Genomic DNA, 22,036 nt, shown 5'->3' on the forward strand with positions numbered 1-22,036 from the left:
ACTAAAGTGAGGGTCCCTGCTGGAACAGAGTGCAAACTGACTGACTACTAGAGAGCCCATTTCTAAACATTGGTGATCAATGGTTAGTATACAACTTGTATTTGAACTTGACATACAGTGATTAAGTATACAGTTCTATTTTCAGTGCAGTCTATTGCATGACCACATACTACTTGTTTTTGCTTTTTATCTTTTTGGACTTTTTCCTGCTTCCATTTTTTTCTGATTTTTTTAACTTCTCTTGAGAACTCTCTGTTCTTTTTGGAACTTTGCATTTTTGAGTGAACCTTACCAGCATGTCTCAATCTGGGGATGCACCAGCTGTGGCTACAAAGGCTGTTTTTGAGTTGGAGAAACTGGAGGAGTATACAGTGGCTCAACTGAAGTAGTTTTGTAGGGATCTTGCCTGCCCAATCAAGTGCTCTGCCAGGAAGGAGGAGCTGCAAAAGGTATTATGGGCCTGGGTGGCAGCTAAGGAGGCTGGGGGGCACACAGAGGAGGATGATGAGGGTGAGGAGGTGCAGACTGTTCATGCTGTAGCGGATGTACCTCTTCTGCCCTGGGGGGGGAGATAGCAGCGTGTCACCCAAGGGTCTGACTCCTGGGGAGTTGCAGGACAGACAGTGAGAGAGGGTTCATCAGTTGGAGTTAGAGAAGCTTAAAATGGAGATGGAAGAGAGAAGGTTGGCTGTAGAGAAGAAAAAAAGATGCTCTTGGCTCAGGAGCTCAGTTTGCGAGAGCTGGACTGGAGGAGCCAGTCTAGCAGAGATGGTGACAGCAGTACCTCAATGCATCCTGAGAGGAGGGTACACATTTATAAAGATCTGGTGAAGGATTACAAGAGTGAAGATGATATCTATCTGAGGTTTAAGGGGTATGAGTCTGCTCTCCACATGAACATGTTCCCTGAAGCACATTGGGGAGTGGGTCTGTGGAAGCACTTTGAGGTAGAGGGGAGGGATACTCTGACATCCTTAAGGGATCCTCAGGGACTCGCTTACTCTACAATGAAAGACTCCCTACTCAAAAGATATGATCTTACCCCTGAGCAGTACAAGGACAAGTTTAGGTCATACAAAAAGAAGGAATCCCAAACCTGCTTGGAATGTGTTGACTCTTTCTGCAGGTCACTGGATGGTTGGGTGAAGGGCAGTAAGGTAACAACTTATGAAGGGCTTTTCAATTTAATTTCTGGGGAGCACCTGTACAGTCTTTGTTTTCCAGAGCTGCTCCAGCACCTAATTGATGGCACGCTGACTGACCCCAGGAAGCTTGTGCAGGAAGCAGACCGTTGGGAGAGCACCAGGGTCCAAAAGAGGTATGAGGGAGACCATGCCAAGGGTGGGCATGGTCCCCATCAGAAGAAGTGTGGGGGGAGGGTAAACAGAGGAAATTCTCTATAGAGCCCCAACCTGACCCCAGAGTAAGGATTCCCAGCCACTAATTGAAAAGAAGCCATGGGTCTCTAGAGGGAAACCTGCAGAGAGGGGTACCCGCAAGTGTTATGCATGTGACCAGATAGGTCATGTGAGGAGGGATCCCAAATGTCCCAAGTGGACACCGGCACCCAGTGGTGCTCAGTCACAGGGCTTGGCCAGTGTAGCGCTTGGGGAGGAGTTGGGTTCAGATGGGTGGGAGCCAGATAAGATCACCTTTGTCTCACAAGGAGACAGTGACAGGGTCCAGAGGACCCTTGTGCCTGAAAACACTAAGAAATACAGGCAGTGGGTGACCATCAATGGACAGAGGGCGGAGGCTCTGAGAGATGCAGGAGCCAGTGTTACTACTGTGAGAAGTCACCTGGTGTCTGAAGAGCAAGTAGTTCCCCAAGCGATTCACTAAGTAGTTGCGGTAGACAACTCAGAGCAAATGTGCAGAGTGGCGCAGGGTTCCTTTGAATGGGAGGGGGTCTCTCAAGGGTAGCTGTGAGTTCAACCATGCCTGTAGATTGTCTGCTTGGCAATGACCTGGATGATTCCCCTTGGAAGGAGGTGGAACACAGGTCTCACTTGGAGATGTTGTGTCTGCCTGGGTGGGTGTGTGTGCCCATCTAGTCAATGGCATCCTGTCAGGGAGATCAGGAAGCCCTGGAGCCTGAAAGAGTGGCGCAGGTGTCTGCCAGAAGGAGGAAGGGCAAGGGGCACGGGAAATCCACCCCAGACGTTCCCACGGTCCGGGAGGAGGCTGAACCTGAGGGGGATGCCCCAGAGCCTACAGGTGAACAGGTGGCTGAACTGGGGGAGATATCCAAGCTGACTCAGTGGCAGCAGGAAGGGGGACCCACCAGGGAAGCATTCAGTGAGGCACCAAAAACATGCCCTACTCTGGAGGGTTTGCGGCAGCAGGCTGCAGACCAGGCGTCTGGCACGGAGTCTGGTTCACACCTGATTTACTGTGAGGACGGCTTCCTATATAGTGAGCCTAAGGTTGCTGAGCCTGGGACAGCACGTGTGCTGGTGGTACCCCAGTGCTTCAGAGCCTTCCTACTGGGTTTGTCTCATGATGTGCCTTTAGCTGGACATTTGGGGCAGGACAAGACTTTGAGAGGCTTGTCATCCACTTTTACTGGCCCAAATGCGCAGGCATGGAGATGCTCACTGTAGATCTTCCCAAACTTGTCAGACGAGTGGCAAGAGTAGGGGGAAATTTAAGGCTCCCCTCCAACCTTTTACTGTAGACAGCAACCCCTTTGAAAAGGTTGGTATTGACATTGTGGGGCCTCTGGATCCCAAGACAGCCATGGGCAACAGGTTTATCCTGTTCTTGGTGGACCATGCCACCAGGTACCCAGAAGCCTTTCCTTTGAGATACATCACTGCCCCTGTGGTGGGACTTGCATTTATGGGGGGCTTTACTCACATGGGGTTTCCCAAGGGAGTGGTATCTGATATGGGTACCAACTTCATATCTACATATATGAAGTCTCTATGGAAGGAGTGAGGGGTAACCTCCAAGTTTACCACTCCTTTCCATCCCCAAGGAAACAGTCTGGTGGACAGATTCAACCGCACCTTGAAGGGCATGATCATGGGCTTGTCAGAGCCCTTGAGGTGTAAGTGGGATGTCCTCTTGCCATGCCTTCTGTTCGCCTACAGGGAGGTGCCACAAAAGGGTCTTGGATTTAGCCTTTTTGAGTTGCTGTATTGCTACCCTGTCAGGGGACCTTTGAGTCTGGTTAGGAAAGGCTTGGAGAAAGCCTCAGGTAAGCCCCCCTAGGACGTATTCAGTTACATGCAGGCTTTTAGGGATCAGACTGCCCGCTTCAGGAAGCTCGCTCAAGAGAACCTGGAAGCAAGTCAGGAAGATATGAAATGGTGGTATGAATAGAATGCCACTCTGGTTGAGTTTCATCCTGGACAAAAAGTGTGGGTGATAACCCCAGTAGAGCCTCGTGCTCTCCAGGATAAGTGGACAAGGCCTTTTGAGGTGTTGGAGCGCAAGAGTGATGTCACCTATCTGGTGAACTTGCAGACTCCTATGACCCCTTTGAGGGTCCTGCATGTGAACCGCCTCAAGCCTCTCTTTGAGAGGCCAGCAGTGACCATGCTCTTGGCAACAGATGATGGGGTGGAGGAAGAGAGTGAGCCCCATCCTGACCTCCTGTCTGCCAAAGAGAAAGATGGTTCAGTGGAGGGGTGAACCTCTCCCCCTCACTGACTCTAAAACAACAGAGGGACTATTGCTAAGTGTTGGTACAGTTTGCCTCTCTCTTTTCCTTGATCCCAGGGGTCACATACTTGTGCACACATGATGTGGACAATGGGGACAGTCCACCTGTGAAACATAGGATTTACAGGGTGACTGACAAGGTTAGAGCCAACGTTAAGGTTGAGGTATCCAAAATGTTAGCTCTTGGGGTTATTGAGTTTTCCAGTAGCCCTTGGGTCAGCCCTGTGGTCTTGGTCCCAAAAGCTGCTGCTCCTGGTGCCACTCCAGAGCTCAGGTTCTGTGTGGATTACTGAGAACTCAGTGCGGTCAGAAAGACTGATGCACACCTCATCCCCTGGGCTAATGAGCTCATTGATCATAGATTGCTATGACTGAGGGGGCCAAGGAGAGGCCTGCATTTTCGACACCAAATAGGCACTACCAGTTTAGGGTGATGCCTTTCGGGATGAAAAATGCCCCTGCCACCTTTCAGAAGCTGGTTAATCAGGTGTTGGCTGGATTGGAGTATTTCAGTGCAGCATACCTGGATGACACTGTTGTGTTCAGCTCCTCTTGGGAGAAACACTTCGAACACCTCTGCAAAGTGTTAGAGGCCCTGCAGAAGGCAGGCCTCACTATTAAGGCAAGTAAGTGTCAAATAGGGCAGGTTTCTGTGGTGTACTTGGTGCACCAGGAGGGGAGTTGCCAGGTGGCACCCATACAGCCAAAGATTGATACCATTCTGGCTTGGAGGCTCCCAACGCCCAGACTGAGGTGAGAGCCTGTTTAGGTCTCACAGGTTACCATAGGAGGTTTGTTAAGTGATATGGCACCATTGTTGCTCCCTTAACAGAGTTAACGTCCAAGAAACAGCCACAGAAAGTGATCTGGAATGAGGTTCACCAGACAGCTTTTGATGCCCTGAAGGCATCCATGTGCACAGCACCCATGCGGAAGGCACCTGACTTCTCTAAAGAATGTGTTGTGCAGACTGATGCTTCAGAGCATGGTGTGGGAACAGTGTTGTCACAGCTAAATGAAGAGAGCCTAGACCAGCCTGTAGCCTTCATCAGTAGGAGGTTACTTCCCCAGGAATGTAGGTGGAGTGCAATTAAGTGTGAAGCTTTTGCTGTGGTCTGGATGCTGAAAAAAGCTAAGACTCTACTTGTTTGGGACTCACTTCTGGGGTTCAGACAGACCACAGACCCCTCAGATGGTTAATGCAGATGAGGTATGAGAACCCAGAACTGTTGAGGTGGTCCATCTCCCAGCAGGGAATGGACTTTACGGTGGAACACTGCCTTGGAACAGAACACGTCAATGCTGATGGTCTGTCCAGATTATTCTTCCTTAGTGATGAGAACTTCCATGAGGTTGAGTAGTTCTCCCCATTTTCAGCTGGGGGGGACACATGTTACACCTGGCATCCTTGGCATGGTCTCTCCTGTCTTTTTTGCCTCTGTTTCGCATGTTTTGACAGTGTGTTGGACTGTGTTTTTGCTGTTTTTGCTACTCTGGGAACTTTACCACTGCTGACTACTGCTAAAGTGCAAGTGCTCCCTGCGTAAATTGTATGTGGAATTGGCTTTTCCACAGTTGGCATATTTGATTTACTAGTAAGTCCCTAGTAAAGTGCACTAGAGGTGTGTAGGGCCTGTAAATACTATGCGGCTGTTTCCCCTACTAGCCTTTACAACGCATGCGTTACCATGCATGTGTCATTACAACGAATAGTCTTCATCAGGCATACCATTACAACGATTGTAATGGTATGCATGTATGGGCTTTGCGTTGTAATGCTGGTGAAGGCTATCGGCGTCGTTAGAGGAAATGGATTGATCATTCCATTTCCTCAGAATGACCTGTGACGCGCCTTAGGACTGAGGCAAGGGGGATTGGGCCTGGGGTAAAGGGTACTGTTTTAGGAAGGGGTGGTGGGGTGGCAGTTAGGTTTTAGAGCGGGGAGTAAAGTGAAGGGGTTGGGGGTGGGGAGTTACTGTTTTAGGGCGGGTAGGGGTTAGGTTTTAGGGTGGGGGTAGTAGTAAGGAGAGGGGGATTGAGTCTGGAGGTGGGGGTACTGTTTTAGGGAGGGGGTGGGGATAGGAGTAAGGTGAGGGGGATTGGGGTGGGGGTACTGTTTTAGGGAGGGGTTAGGTTTTGGGGCTGGAGTAGGAGTAAGGTGAGGGGGATTGGGTTTGGGGTGGGGTACTGCTTTAGGGAGGGAGTGGGGGTTAGGTTTTAGGGCAGGGTTGGGAGTAAGGTGAAGGCGATTGGGGTGGGGGTTAGTGTTTTAGGGAGGGGGCGGGGTTGGGGGGTTAGGTTTTAGGGTGCTGTTGGAGTAAGATGGGGCATTGGGTATGGGGGTTGGGGTATTGTTTTAGGGAGGGGGCAGGTGTGGGGGGTTAGGTTTTAGGGCAGAGGGTAAGATTTTGGGACTAGAGCTGGGTTTGGGCCTGGGGTTTTACTGTTTTAAGGAGGGGGCGGGCGATTATGATTTAGGGCGGCCGTTTTTCAGGTTAAGTGCCAACGGGGGTGGGTTGGGCGGGCGGTGGGGGGAATGTTTTAGGGAGGGGTGGGTGTGGAGGGTTAGGTTTTAGGGTGGAGGGTAGGTTTTTTGGATTAGGGTGAGGGGTTGGGCCTGGGGGTTTACTCTTTTAGGGAGGGGGCGGGTGTATTATTCTACATCACTTTGCTTGTTCTAAAATGAGTACCCCTCCCCCCAAATGCTCCTATTAGGAGTTTGGCCCACTAGCTTGAATCGAGTGAAAGTATTATGCTCACCATTTTAAAAGATAAGTCACCACTGCCCCTTGGATGGATCTGTGAAAAATGTCACAACAAAGCTTAGTTGAATGTGCTCACTGTGTTTTAAATTCCATGCAGATTCATCAGATGACACTAAAGTTGTTAGCAACAACAAAAGGTGTTTTCAGTGCTAGCATCTGAGAGAGAGAGAGACTGACAATTCAGGACAAACCCAACTCCAAAGCAACAGAACTCCATATTGTGCAACAGTAAATTTTGAGTGGGGAGTGAACATCTGAACACAAAGAGAGTCACCCAATTTGAACATTTTGTTGCAACAGGTATTTAATATTGTGTGGTCAGATGACTCCTCTGTGTGGGAATATGAGGCAAAGAATTGCATTGTGCTATTTCCTGAGAATGACCTCACATTGCTGAGAAGAAGCTAGAAGGATGATGGCATCATCCTGCTGCTGTATCTAGTAGCGACATGATGATGTGACATTTCTTCGATGAGGTTATCTCATTCGAAACAACTGCTCTACCTGCACTGAAGCAAGACCTTATTTAATAGTCTATTCTTCAGTAGGCTAAGCTCAGATGTCTTGTAAGACACCATGCAGGCACATTGACCGGAAGGTTAGACAAAGAATTGTATACATTTAAAAACAAACTCCAGCATCTCACTGGCCTCCAAAGATGTTGGACTTTGTTTGCACCCTAAAAGAATATTGGCCTTCCAAAGGCACGGCCTGTTGCACAACTACAAGCTGGCTCCATGAAGGATCCTCTGCACACCAGCACTTGGAGGGCCAAAACTACAATGTGAATAGTAAAAGTATCAACCTCAATGAACAGTGTTGCTGGCTAAAGAACAAGCCAAGACTGGCTGGTCTACCAGAAGCAATGCTGTTGTGGAACCTCAGGTTTACTGGGCAGGATAGTCTGCCTCTGGACCAGTGAAGGTTTCTGGAAATGGTGCGCATACCTTCCAGTCTTTTCATCTGATGTCATTACCCAAGGCTATGCTTCAAGCTCTCAAATGGTCCTCTGTCAAGAGTGAATAGTTTATCCCATCCTGTTGTTTTCAAGTAGATAGATATGCATACATATATGATAGATAGATAGATAGATAGATAGATAGATAGATAGATAGATAGATAGATAGATAGATAGATAGATAGATAGATAGATAGATAGATAGATAGATAGATAGATAGATAGATAGATAGATAGATAGATAGATAGAGGGCACAGAGTTTTCCCTGTAATCCTGCAGGCTGTACTACCCGTCATTGTTTACTTTTCATGCTTTTCTTGCATCGTGGGGTCATACCACCTGGACAGTTTTTCAGCTGTTGCCCCGTGGCAGTAGAATGAGCTGCCTATATTATGGTGCCGCCACAAGTTGTCGAGTTTGGTGACCATCAACTTTGCAAAGAGCTTTGGACCCATCTCATGCTTTTTGACTAGACAGAAATTGATCCACGCTTTTTTGTAACATTTTGATCCAGATTAGTCTGATTATGTTGCTACCATTGCTTTGTCCTGATGAAGACCCCAGGTGATTCTTCATAAAGAGGTCAAAATGTCTACATTCCATTGGTCCACACATATCTTTAATTGAAGGACTTTCAAACTTAAATGCCCATATCATTGGGCTTGTCACTGACACACTAATGTATCCTATGGTAATGACCTAGTGTACGTATTGTAAATACTTAATTCTTCAGTTATTAACAATGGTAGTTCACCAAAAGAGTATCTTATCCCAAATCAAGATCCAAAATCTTGTGGTATATATCAAACTTCTTCATTGTTGTCAATGATACAAAACAACACAGCCAACGCATTTCATACTCCAGGTGAACTTCTTCAGGGCTACAATAAAACACATGCAAGCTACCATACAAACATCAAAGAATTTATTCATGACCATAATAACATAACTCTCAACTAGAGATAGATATACATCCACAAAAACATATAATAAAAAAGAACATTCCTAAAACACAAACGTTTTTATACACAACTTAAAATAAAATGACAGAAGGTAAACCCACCCCACATCTAATTAAAAACATAAGAACTAATCCATTGTCCGAAACTCTATATGATAGATAATGTTACAGCACATTTAAATCAATGTGCCAAAATCATCCAGGCAGTTTAGTTTATTATCCGAATTGCTATTAGATCAAAGTCAGTCCCATGGAAAATCATAAAGAAAGAGCATAAGTATAATGATACTATCTAGCTGTGTCAAATAAATAGAAATATATTTGGTGTGTACTCAAAATCCCACAGATCATATCAACACCCATTTTTTGTTACCATACCCCCTACAAGCTGTTTTAATTATGATAACAAATCCATGACTTTCCCTCAGAGTGGGAATAACATCCCTACCCCAGTATGGAAAAGGATCATATCCATCAAATCTCAACCACCACCTTCAAAACCCAATATTGATCAATGTCAACATTTATACGCACCACAAATCAATGTGAGTATCAAACCGCTAATTCCTCTTTCTTCAATGCTGGTAATTTTCCAATCCCTTCTTTTCATTCCATGTGTACCCATATGGTAGATAAAATATCCCAATACTAGCCGTTTGTAGGGAACACATATCAATTCATAAGCAAAATCTGCACCACAAGTCAGTTCCTAGAAGTCATCATACACCTATGAGAAAATTATAAAGAAAAGCTGTCAACGTGCCCTCTATTATAATTCAAACCGCACTAATGGATGCGGAATTCTTGCAAACACCCATATTTGGAGAGTCAGACCGCCATCGTCCCGTAATCATGCCAACTAAATACAACAACAATACAACACCAGGGGTCACAACTTGCACCTGTCATTCCAGCGACGCTCAGACTCGCAATAAGGAACAGGTATCACCATACATTTATGATAAGACTCCTACTTTAGTCTCTTTATTGACAGCTCTGTTACCTGCCAAGGACTCTGAAGATCACAGAGTTGACAACCTTCTGCGATAGCCAGCACAGAAGAGCAGACTGAGAACATAAAATCTAAACCACCAGCTTAATAAAGGGACCTGCAGAGCTAAAAAGAGCTGGAAGCACAACACATTTTAAAATTGTACATCTGTGTCTTAAAATTCCTCATCCATCACTCAGCTGAGCGCTGAATCCTTTAAAACGATAACCACACCTCGGTGAATATCATGCATGAAACCCAAACACTTCTAAGCGCTGCATCTTATAAAACAATAACCACACCTTGATGAATATCATACATGAAACGCAACCACCTCCCAACCGGGCTCACAACAAAGGCAACATCCTTTGAACCCAGACCCTCACAGTGAGACATGGTACTTGCATGCCCTACATAAGATAGATATAGATACAATAATACAATGCACTACAGTGAAGACTGGAAATGTCCTGATCTTCTAGAAAGACTGACAAATCAGAAAACCTCTCAAATTCCCAAGAGGTTAGTAACCCTCTAGCATTCCCTAATCGTCAGCGAGGATTCTCAGGATCAATAAAAAAACACAGTAGGTCTCCCTAGCACGCTTTTCAGAGCGCTCGCTCCCGCCCTTGGCTCGACCTCATTTCGCTCTTCGGAAATTTGCATTAGCCTGTGACAGAGCCAGCGATGACTCACTCCCAGGCGCAGTTAATAATTCACAGCAGATCCCCAGCTCAATTCTCACACACCTGCAGAGGGCTGCAAGCTTCTCCAGAACTAGCCGTGGGCAGGAATCCACCTGGGATGCACGCCGGCACAACCCCGCTCGTGACTCAACAACCGCAACTTGGCCAAAGCCAACCTTGCTTGCAGCCAACTCTGTCTCAGTGCTGGGTAAGTGCATGAGCCTAACCGAATCTGTTTGGGAGACGAGGGGGCATTTACTGTTTGGCAGATCTGGGTACCACCTTTGCGCAGACAGAATTTTTAGATGGGATGGACCTCCGACACAGTGTATGCTGGATCTTTCAGTATATTGTTTGACAAGTAGTGTTTAATGTTTTCAGATGTTTAGACAGCAAAAATGTGATGATTGTAACTGCTTGAATCACTCAGAAATACTGGTAGTTACTTTAAGTGCATCTCATTGCGTTTTAGGCTCATCTGTCCTTTCCATACAGCGATGTAACATAGGTAAATCAGTCTTGGCCCCACTCCAAAAGAGACAGTCCAACACAGTCCCTCTCAAGAGGTGCATCAGTATCTCCATATACCTAAGGCTGTTTAATGTGTTCTTGTCTGGCCTGTGTTTATTCTACAGTGTGGATCCACTGAGAGGGCCCCACTCTTTTCACCTTTTTAACTGCTGCACCCCAGACCTTACCGGCAAAGGGGGTACACTAAAAGAGTACCGTCGCCTATAGCACTGTGTGCCCATTGGACCCTTAAAGAGTCAACGAAGATAAAGAGAGTAGGAAAGAGCAGATATTCAAATCAGGGACAAAGACAATCTCGCCTGTATCCCTGAAAGAAGCGTTAAATTACCCTCTCTCTAGTTTCTGTTTAGATCTTTTACCAGTGGTCGTTCGCTGCACCTTGTATTCATGTTATCTGTTGTGTTTTTCATGGTGTGTGGCAGTTTGCCCCTGTTTGGTTCCCGACTGTAATATTCATACAGCCCAGAGACCAGAGTAACAAAGATTGATGTGTTTGAGCCCAAGTCCACCTCCTATTTCCATCTGTTGCCTCTTTGCTTTGTGCTCTTCTAAGGATAGTGTGCAAATCTCAGAGACCCCCACTCATAGAGTCTGCCCTCCCTCAATGGCCGTCCATATTCACTTAACAAGTTGGTACCTGCTCTCCCCTGCATCATGAAAGCCCATAAGAAGCCTGAAAAGTTGCTTTAGACTTTGTTATTTCTGAATGAGGCAATAATTTTCCCTGCTACTACCTGATCAAGAGATACATGCACCTAAAGTTTGGTCCCCATCGGGGACTTATTGAGAGTGATAGCTCATTGTTAGTATCAGTAACTTTGGACTTTGGAGACTAGTGGAGGGAGCAACTGATAGTCCCTTGATCCGTACCCAGTGTTCCCTTATCAGTATACATCGTAGCCCTATAGCCACAGCTAGTTCGCATCAGAACTTTGACCTTGTACCAGTCCTTAGGGCACCATATAGCCAATATGTGGCTGTGGGTGGACATCCAGGATCACTTTTGAGTGGCTGGTATTTGGGAGTTAAACAAAAAGTGCATGGTGACATTATTGTCATATTCTCGGCTGCCTGGGTGCAAGCCACTGAGATTTGTCTCCTACAACCTGGACTGCTGAAAAGCTAGGGCAAAAGCAGGACCACTAGAATTATGTGAATGTGTGGCTGCAGAATGTTTTGCATAATTATGGCTTTGCTGCATTTGCCACACACTCTATAAACTGCTGCATAATCTGCAGATTTTAACCAAAAAAATGGTTTGTAGCTAAAACGGTCCACAAGTTACTAAACACGCAGCGGCACGTGTTGCTGCGCAGTTAAAGTACCTTGATAAAGCTTGACTGGTCACCTTTCTGTTTCTTATTTCCATGTGCGGGTATTAAATTGTTACTTAGAAGTAGCAGCGTGTGGTCAGACAGGGTTAGCAAGGGTAAAAATGACAAAATAATGAGTGATACTAGAGGAAAATGTGCTGCATTACGCTGCATACTTTGCTTTTTCGTGCCGCATAATTTAGTCAAACCTGGCGCATAATTTGGCCCTCTCCTATCGCATAATTCCGGCGTCCCTTGTCAAAGGGAATGCGTATCATGACGTACTTGATAAATTATGTTCTGCATAGAGCCATTAGTCCCTTTGACTGGAGAGTGTAAACAAAGGCACTGAGCCCCGAAGGCTTCTGAGAACACACAAACATACCACATAGGGTACGATTGTCCGTAAACACTGATGTTTTTCAATTGTAGTAGTCCACCATGAGAGCATTAAAAACTGGGTTTATGCTTCTGGCCTACGAGGAGCTAGAACTGTTTTGTCTTCATTATGTTAGTTGTCCTACCTTTCCTAAATGTAAAGAGATAATGATGGAAACGGTCCTTTACAGCTTAGTGGCTCATCTGCTGATCACTTTTTCCGGCGGTGGCAGCATCTGTGGCAAACCAGCGGCAGACGAGGCAGAGATGAGTAATTTAATGTGGCCTGACACCTTTTCATTGAAATCACTGGCATGTGCATGAAGGAATCACTTCAAGTTCATGATCTGCGGCTGCATGGCATCACAGACATGTTGTAACTAATATTTGTATTGAAAACAGACTCTCAAAGAGGGGTCATCTTCAGGAATAAAGACCCACACGCATGCTAAGAGATTTCTCCCACCACATACGGACGTCTCACAACATGTCTGTGCTGGGTTGCCAAGGGTTACACGGTGACACCGGGCAGAAAGGATGTTGCTGAAAACGTTCTTTGTCCAACCCTCGCTGTCTTGGGCGATCCATCCGACTACCTTCTGCCGCTTTAAGGGAGTCCCACAAGACATCTCCCAGATAGGGAACTCCACTCCGCACGCCTTAAACGAGACCGAGAAGAAGGAGGATGGAGAAAGGAATACGAGCCTTTATTTTATAGGCCGTACTATTATTGCCCTCATCTAAATGAGGCTCATATTCTTTTCAAAGAATTAGCTGTCACTGGACACTGAATTTATTGAATGCAATTGCTTGTGCCATCAATGATCTGGTTCTTACAGTCCACCAGCACCCTGAGTAAGCCTTTACTGCTTTACTAGCCACCGATAGAAATGTTACTATACAAAGGAAGTAACATGTATACCCAGTGGGGCAGCAGTTAAATCTGCCACCGTGGAACTCAAGCAGTAATGACCTTTTCAGATAATGTATTAGGAGCATCACTTCATAAGTGCCATCATATTGTTATATAACGTGTGCATTACGAAATGTATATTTTTTTCTTCTGAATTATTTGACACCCCTTTCAGCTGTAAAGTGTGGGCTTAAGACTGCCTATTTTAGAGGGTCACTTCAAACTCTGAGATTTACAGACAAGAGCCTGCCTTTCCCCACATTGCAGATGTCAAGACTTTGACAACTGTGATTTGATTAAGTAGGCAGAAGATGTATGGGGCAGGTCAACAGCATACAGCCATCCCATTAAACTAATTTATCGTTAACAATCTTTATTTCAGTCCACACTGTTTTAAAACAGAAATTCGAGAAGTTCCACTAATTTACCCTACATATGCGTAGGTGCTTAGGTGGTATAGCTTGCATTACGTAAGCCGCCTGCCTAGGATGTTCTAAAGTGCTCTGCTAGCGTGGATTGCTGAAGCTGCATGGAGGAGCTCTCAATGTCCTTTGGGTGCTCGGTACCTGAGTTGGCCGGTGAGAGTGCCGCGTTCTGGGCTGGTTCAAAGCACGAGACTGAGGGCTGTCTGAGATGTATTGAACCTTTGCTACCACAGAGGAGTATTTGCTTCTCCTCATTGGTAGAAAGACTGAGGTTGAATCCTGCTTGCATCATTTTCTGCCCAGCTTTGGGAGACGATGCTCCCTTATTTCGGAAGCGCATTGATGCTGAAGTCGAGTAGAGATGTGCTCACAACTTGTGCTGTGTTGCTTATTCATTTTGATGGTTCTGTGGAGGAAGAAGATAGAACGTATCAGAAGATGTAGTAGAGAAAAGCTTTGGTTAGCAGCAGCTATACTCGGACTGCTTACCGTGCCCTGGAGTGAGGTGGTTCAGCTAGAGAGACATGTACTGTTAGCAGCCTTTATCACCGGCAAGCTGAGATGCACGGCGGCAAGCCCACAAAAGTGCTGAAGTCTGTGTTAAATGTGCGCCTCTTACAATCACGAACCCCCTCAGGGATATTCAAAACTGGTTATTAATGTAGCTAGTCCGGACAGTGGACCCTCCTCTGACTTCCAGTAGGTCACACTCGGCTCCACAGCCTTACTGTCCATCGCAGACATCTCAAAAATATTAGAAGTTACATTCATCAGCATAAAAGCCGCAAATACATGATGTGCACCAGGAATTCTTGGGGGGGGGGGGTTGTACACAAAGTAGTTGGCTGATAAATGTGGTTTTCAAAACTCTATATTTTTCTTTCATTTGCAAATGCTTTGCCTACAATACCAAAGAGCCGCTGCGTCCCGGAGATGAATGCTTTATTTGACTGCAGATAGAGCTGCTTTTTAGTTTGTTTATTGTTTAAATATTAATTAAATGAGCACGTTCTCAAGAGGTAGGACAGAATACTGCGCCTATTGCTCATGTGCTGTGTTGAAATGCTTTTGCACAAGGCACATGTAAGTAATAACGGAGACGGCATTAGGTGAGGTGTGAAAATGCTTTACAGGCAGCTGCAAAACCCTCATAAGCTCGCAAATAATATTCGTTTTTCATTACAGATCATATAGAACGTATTGTACTTCAGTTCAAAAATACCTTTGGGGTTCTGTGATGCTCGATTTTGGACAGCATATTAAAAGTAAATACACAGATAGCTGTTGTACGTATATAAAACATGCATCTAATTTCCGCATCACATCGTGGATGTACAATGGCACAGTTTGTGTAGTTGAGTCTGGGCATGTGGACACTGGTGTTACCTGTTAATCCTTTGAAGGCTGGCACTGCCGGGTCGCAGTATGTTGAGGCTGGTATTTACTGTTACTGAACATGTGACGACTGGTGTTAACTATTGCTCACCACGAGAAAGCTGGCCATACATATTCCTTGTCATGCACAGGCGATTTATAAATTGTACCTGGCATCCGGAGGCTGCTACACATCTTGCAAGACATATGCATACTGCCCAAAGATTTTACTGGGTAAAAGGAACTGTTCATAACTGTTGCAAAGTATTTGTGTACTGGCATTAGTTTGTACTGGGCACATAGATGTTATCCATACCTGTCAATGGGCATGTGGATGCTGACATCACCAGTTGCTGCTCATGCAGAGACCAGCCATATGGGTTGGTCATGGTCGGATTAGTCTGTTGTGCAACCTAGCTGTGTCAGAAGTGCTGATCCAATAAGTTAGTGTGGGGAGCGTGTTTTTAGCTGTTTGTGGGCCTGTTTTATGGTGTGGTGAGCCAAGATTTACTGTTGATTTCCAGGATATTACCACAAACACGGCCAGCAGCAAGCACAAATGTGTGCAGTCACCCATGCCTTGCAAAACACATATACATCATGTCTTCACAAGTTCAAAACTGACCTGAATTTCCAATGTGGGACACTTTTTTAAGTTATCTGATTTGCTGGGGGGGGCTCATATTTTAGAGTCTGGCATTTTTCCTGTTCCCGTCCGACCCTGGGGGAGGTAAAACTGTAAACTTCGTACTTGTATAGCACACTACTCACCTGTTAGGGTCTCAAGGCGCTGTATGCTTACCACTGTGGAACCCCTCCTGGCTTTTCCCTGTGAGGTGCCCACTCATGGGCAATCTCCAAGGTGAAGCCAGGCATCCCAGCGCTGTTGGGGCGATTAAGCAAGCTATTGCCCAGAGTTACAGAGTGGGACCCATGAATTAGATTAGGCACTGATGCGAGAATTATCAGGTCTGAGGAAATTGAGCCCAAGACCCGCCGAGGCGGGAATTGAACCCTGGTCCCAGGCCAGATTTCTGCATCAGGGTCTGCCGCTCTAACCATTGAGCCACACTTCTCCACTGGGTGGGTATGTTCAGATTGCAATCACCCGTGGCCAGGTTTCTGTAAAACGTCTAATTTGTTTTTTTTCATATGCCATGAAGATTTGGTCCTTGTTCTTGGCTAACAGCACTATAAAATGCAACATTTGAATTTTCTCCCAAAAAACAGTGAGGGAGAATGCTGGGCTAATACAGAGTGGTCTTTACACTGTATCTTGCTTGGAACAATGCTGCTGTTTCAATGTGCTTTATTTGCATGTATCATTTGGTACTATTAGTTTCCAAAAAATCCTGCGGGAGAAACACCACCAACCTCATAAACTGGCCTCATGTTTTATAAATATTAATGGCCAATGCACTTTGAATACACCATTAGGGACTATCATTTCCAAAAGTGTTTTGGGGCAATTCCTCAAATTCTTCCATAATTAATATGTAACACCTTAGTTATTTTATCAATAAAAGTAATACGTTGTGTTACCCCTACATTTTTGGAGTCCCACCCTTACATTTCCTAAGCCTGCAAAGGAATTGTAGACCTTGTCAGAAAAACAGGAGAACTATCAGATGTCTCATATCCCTTTCCTATAGAAGTAAACTCACATAGGGGACAGTGTTAGGAGTCAGATAGAAGCTGGCAGAGGGTCTCTCATCTGCAGGTGATTTATAGAGCCCGCGCCCAGAAATCAGTACATACACACCCACAGTTTGCTATTTTACACTATATGATCACTATGCACTGTTTGTCACTGTAGGAAGGTAGCCTCTTTCTAGCCTTGTTACCCCCACTTTTGGACAGTTTGTGAGTATATGTCAGGGTGTTTTTACTGTCTCACTGGGATCCTGCTAGCTAGGGCCCAGTGCTCATAGTGAAAACCCTATGTTGTCAGTATGTTTGATATGTGTCACTGGGATCCTGCTAGCCAGGACCCCAGTGCTCATACGTTTGTGGCCTATATGTGTTCCCTGTGTGGTGCCTAACTGTATCACTGAGGCTCTGCTAACCAGAACCTCAGTGTTTATGCTTTCTCTGTTTTCTAAAATTGTCACTGAAGGCTAGTGACTAATTTTACCAATTCTCATTGGCACACTGGAACACCCATATAATTCCCTAGTATATGGTACTGAGGTACCCAGGGTAGTGGGGTTCCAGGAGATCCCTATGGGCTGCAGCATTTCTTTTGCCACCCATAGGGCGTTCAGACAATTCGTACACAGGGCTGCCACTGCAGCCTGAGTGAAATAACGTCCATGTTATTTCACAGCCATTTTTCACTGCACATAAGTAACTTATGAGTCACCTATATGTCTAACCCTCACTTGGTGAAGGTTAGGTGCCAAGTTACTTAGTGTGTGGGCACCCTGGCACTAGCCAAGGTGCCCCCACATTGTTCAGGGCAAATTCCCCGGACTTTGTGAGTGCGGGGACACCATTACACGCGTGCACTACACACAGGTCACTACCTATGTGTAGCGTCACAATGGTAACTCCGAACATGGCCATGTGACATGTCTAGGATCATGGAATTGTCACCCCAATACCATTCTGGTATTAGGGTGACAATTCCATGCATCCCCGGGTCTCTAGCACAGAACCCGGGTACTGCCAAACTGCCTTTCTGGGGTTTCCACTGCAGCTGCTGCTGCCAACCCCTCAGACAGGTTTCTGCCCCCCTGGGGTCTGGGCAGCCCAGTCCCAGGAAGGCAGAACAAAGGATTTCCTCAGAGAGAGGGTGTTACACCCTCTCCCTTTGGAAATAGGTGTGAAGGGCTGGGGAGGAGTAGCCTCCCCCAGCCTCTGGAAATGCTTTGATGGGCACAGATGGTGCCCATCTCTGCATAAGCCAGTCTACACCGGTTCAGGAATCCCCCAGCCCTGCTCTGGCGCGAAACTGGACAAAGGAAAGGGAAGTGACCACTTCCCTGACCAGTACCTCCCCTGGGAGGTGCCCAGAGCTCCTCCAGTGTGTCCCAGACCTCTGCCATCTTGGATTCAGAGGTGTTGGGGCACAATGGACTGCTCTTAGTGGCCAGTACCAGCAGGTGACATCAGAGACCCCTCCTGATAGGTGCTTACCTCTTTCAGTAGCCAAGCCTCCTTTCTTAGTAGCCAAACCTCCTTTTCTGGCTATTTAGGGTCTCTCCTCTGGGCTATTCCTCAGATAACGAATGCAAGAGCTCACCAGAGTTCCTCTGCACTTCCCTCTTCGATTTCTGCCAAGGATCGACCGCTGACTGCTCCAGGACGCCTGCAAAACCACAACAAAGTAGCAAGACTACTACCAGCAATATTGTAGCGCCTCATCCTGCCGGCTTTCTCGACTGTTTCCTGGTGGTGCATGCTCTGAGGGCTGTCTGCCTTCACCCTGCACTGGAAGCCAAGAAGAAATCACCCGTGGGTCGACGGAATCTTCCCCCTGCCAACGCAGGCACCAAACTTCTGCATCACTGGTCCTCTGGGTCTCCTCTCATCCTGACGAGCGTGGTCCCTGGAGCACAGGAGCTGGGTCCAAGTGTCTCCCACAGTCCAGTGGCCCTTCTGTCCAAATTTGGTGGAGGTAAGTCCTTGCCTCCCCACGTCAGACAGCAAACCTGTGTACTGCGTGATCTGCAGCTGCTCCGGCTTCTGTGCACTTTTCCAAGACTTCCTTTGTGCACAGCCTAGCCTGGGTCCCCAGCACTCCGTCCTGCATTGCCCAACTCGCTGAGTTGGACTCCGATGTCGTGAAACCCTCCTTTGTGACTCTGAGTTCACTGCTGTCCTCAGGTCTTCTAAGTACCTGTTCAGGTACTTCTGCAGACGCTGCCTGCTTTTGCAGGGCTCTCTGAGTTGCTGAGCACTCCCTCTGTCTCTTCCTCCAAGGGGCGACATCCTGGTCCTTCCTGGGCCCCAGCAGCACCCAAAATCCTCAACTGCAACTCTTGCAGCTAGCAAGGCTTGTTTCCGGTATTTCTGTGTGGAAATACTCTTGTATCCTCCAGCATGCCGTGGGACATCTTCTGACTAAAGGAGAAGTTCCTGGCACCTTCCGTTGTTGCAGAATCTTTGGCTTCTTCCACCCAGAGCCAGCACTTTTGCACCTTCAACCGGGGTTTAGTGGGCTCCTGCCCGCCCGGACACTTGCGTGACTATTGGTCTTGGTCCCCTTCCTTTACAGGTCCTCAGGTCCAGGAATCTGTCTTCAGTGTTTTGCTGGTGGTTGTGGTTCTTTCAGCATCCTCTATCTCGACTACACTGTCTTTCTGGGGTAGTAGGGTAACTTTACTCCTACTTTTCAGGGTCTTGGGGTGGGGTATTGTGGACACCCTTACTGTTTTCTCACAGTCCCAGCAACCCTCTACAACCTATCATAGGCCTGGTGTCCATTTGTGGTTCGCATTCCACTTTTGGCGTGTATGGTTTGTGTTGCCCCTAGGCCTATGTCTACCTATTGCATCCTATTGTGATTCTACATTGTTTGCAATACTTTTCTTACTGTTACTTACCTGTTTTGGGTTTGTGTACATATAATTTGTATATATTACTTACCTCCTAAGTGAGGGTATCCTCTGAGATACTTTTGGCATATTGTCACTAAAATAAAGTACCTTTATTTTTAGTAACTCTGAGTATTGTGTTTTCTTATGATATTGTACTATATGATATAAGTGGGATAGCAGGAGCTTTGCATGTCTCCTAGTTCAGCCTAAGCTGCTTTGCCATAGCTACCTCTAACAGCCTAAGCTGCTAGAAACACCTCTATTTTACTAATAAGGGATAACTGGACCTGGCACAAGGTGTAAGTATCACAAGGTACCCACTTTAAGCCAGGCCAGCCTCCTACAGTCACAAATCGTGTGCATTAGAATAATTGAAGATAGTATGACTAAGTCAGCATGTATTTTATTTTATTAGGGCAAAGGTTAGATAAGCACCAACCATATGTCACCACACATCCCCATCCAATCCGTCTGAAATGCTAAGTTATAACCAGCCTTCTGACCACATGGTCGTAATAACCCATGATAAAAGGCCAACTTCTGGAAAGCCTCCTTGTGTGCCATATTGTGTCATCAGGCCTGAAGTCAGAACATCATATTTTGCAGCCCTCCAGCAGTGTGGTTAATACTCCCCTGCCATTGTAGCTTGTATACCTTTGTTACACTAGGGCCCTCATTTCAACCTCGGCGGTCTTTTCCTAAGACTGCCGAGGTTCAGCTGGGCCAAAAACCGCCAGTGTTGGCGGTCTTCCGCCAACCATATTATGACTGCTGGCGACCCTCCGCCCTTTTTTGGATGGAGAGCCGCCAGCAGCCATACTGGCGGTCGGCGGTGTAGTGGAGTCTGCTCCACTGTCACCGCCACGTCATCAGAACACTGCCCACCGAATTACGTCCCAGTATTCAGCGTGGCGGTGTTCTGGTGACAGGGTGCTTGCAGCAGAGTAGCCCCCTTGGATCCCGTTCCCTCTCGGAGGACCACCCAAACAGGTAAGGTGATCGTCCGTCAGGGGAGGGGGGGTGTTGTGTGGTGTGTGAGTGCATGGGGGTGCCTGTGTGAGTGTTTAGAGAGGGTGTGTAAGTGCGTGTATGTATGCGGGCGGTGTAATGTGTGTAGGGGAAATGTTCTGTGTATGTATGTGTGCATGTGTGCATGTCTGTGGGCGTGTATGTATGTGAGTGGTGTGAGCGTGGGTGAGGGGGTATGTTTGGGGGGTCTATGGGGGTTTGAGGTGGGATGGGTTGGGGGTCCTACTACCTTTGGGTGGCAGTAGGGGGGTCGTGGGTGTTGGGGGTTGACTCAGGGGAGGGGGAGACCCCATTCAGTGCCAGGGAACGAATTCCCTGGCACTGATAGTGCCTACCGCCATGGATTTCGTGGTGGTTTAAAACTCCACGAAATCTATGGCGGTATGTGGGTTCATGATACCGCCGGTGGACTAGTGACGGCCGCCAGGCTGGATACCGTTGTCTCCAGCCTGGCGGTCGTTACCGCCGTGGCAGACGGTGCAGTACATTGGTGGTTTGGCATATGCCCAACTGCCAATGTCATAAAGGGGCAGTAATGACCGCCGGCCTGTTTGCGGTCCTACCGCCCTCATTGCACCGTCCGCCAGGGTCATAATGAGGGCCTTGTTGGTGTTCTAGGGAGCGAGGAGGGGGCAGTTTAAGCTTTGCTCCTGTTCTGTTACGCAGAACGATGACCAATGCTATTTCTAAATATATGAAGTACACAGAAACGTACTGCTACTTTTCCCCTACCTACCAGTCGGACATTACAGGTCGTCATTCCTGGCAGCCATATTTCAGCTGTGATGCTTGTGAAAAAGTGTCAGAGAACGTAAATATTCCTTCATTGTCCTCTAATCATGAGTCTCAGAAAAACAAGGCAGTCGAGCACATATTATTAGAGGCACGATGTAAAGTAGCAAGCCTGCTTTCTAGACCCAGTACCTGCACCCTCTAATATAAATAATGCATAAAAAGTGACCATCTTAGCATAAAACCTAGCCTGCGTAGTATGTAACATTGAGAAATGCACATAGCAGCCTTGGCACACATGTCCCTCAAATCATGTCAACACATCCACCGCTAACATTCAAGGGCAACAAATGAGTTGTTGGAAACCCAGGTCTCATAACTTTTTTTTTTTTTGGGCAAGGGTTGGATCTTGGCCAACAATTAATGCAGGCATTATTTAACGTGACATACATTTAATGTGGGTCTTGAACTCCCTCTCCCTCCTATTCATCCATCACATAAAAACAGCATTCCCTCACACCTGACAACAAGCAAGAAATTTAGCATCTGCCAATGAAGGTAGGCTCAAGGATAGGTGATATTCTAGGTACTTTGTGCCACCCCTTTTTCCCTCACCAGCTGCCTCACTGATGTTTTATGGGTTCATGAGTGAAGCCTCCAGCAGTGTGCAAAATGGGAGACTATTTGTGTGTGTTAAACAGAGAAAGTGCCCTATACCCCTAGGCCTATCAGTTGAACACGATCTCTTGCATCAGGAACATGCCTCTGC

This window comes from Pleurodeles waltl, chromosome 3_1 (assembly GCF_031143425.1).
Source record: "Pleurodeles waltl isolate 20211129_DDA chromosome 3_1, aPleWal1.hap1.20221129, whole genome shotgun sequence".
NCBI lineage: Eukaryota > Metazoa > Chordata > Amphibia > Caudata > Salamandridae > Pleurodeles > Pleurodeles waltl.